Below are 689 nucleotides of genomic sequence, written 5' to 3' on the forward strand. Positions count from 1 at the left end.
TGATGCAGCCCAGGATACGGTTGGCCTTCTGGGCTGCGAGCGCACATTGTCGGGTCATGTCCAGCTTTTCATCCAGCAGTACCCCCAAGTCCTTCTCCTCAGGGCTGCTGTCAATCCCTTCATCTCCCAGCCTGTATTGATACCGGGGGGTTTGCCCCGACCCAGGTGCAGGACCCTGCACTTGGCCTTGTTGAACCTCATGAGATTCTTGTTGTAATACTTAGTATTACAATAATTTCGCAGTAGGGCAAACGGCTGTTCACTTTACCATGGGAGTTTTAGTCTAAGCTGGATCAGAAGTATTAAATATTTTTTCCTATGTATATGGAATGAAGGAACATTTATGTCCCTGGTAGACTTCAAAACCTTTTCCTTCCTGTTCTCTCCTCGTTCAACTGGCACATGTTTTGAAAAGCTGAGGTTTACGGGCTATATAGGAACCCCTTTAGAGGTTGACTTCTCTAGGCTGGTAGTTTAAGCCTATTTTGAATAGTGAGATAACATGGAAGAGCTCATTTGTACTGAATAAACCGAAGGCAGTCCAGGATTGCTGGCTGTCTTCTGGGTGCTACATTCACATGAACAAAATGGACGAAATGGAATGAATAAAGCTTGATCCCCTTAGGATGTGTCTTGTACTTGGATTACTTGGTGTTGAAGGTGGGAATGCCTATAGAAGCTTTTCCTGC

At 45.3% G+C, this 689-nt stretch overlaps 1 protein-coding gene across 3 annotated transcripts in view; it reads left to right on the forward strand.

Annotated features, from left to right (window-relative positions):
- Nucleotides 1-689, forward strand: part of TRAK1 (trafficking protein, kinesin binding 1) — a 72,518-nt gene that overhangs the window by 46,219 nt on the left and 25,610 nt on the right. The window lies entirely within an intron of this gene.

This window comes from Fulmarus glacialis, unplaced genomic scaffold (genome assembly GCF_000690835.1).
Source record: "Fulmarus glacialis isolate BGI_N327 unplaced genomic scaffold, ASM69083v1 scaffold1960, whole genome shotgun sequence".
Lineage (NCBI taxonomy): Eukaryota > Metazoa > Chordata > Aves > Procellariiformes > Procellariidae > Fulmarus > Fulmarus glacialis.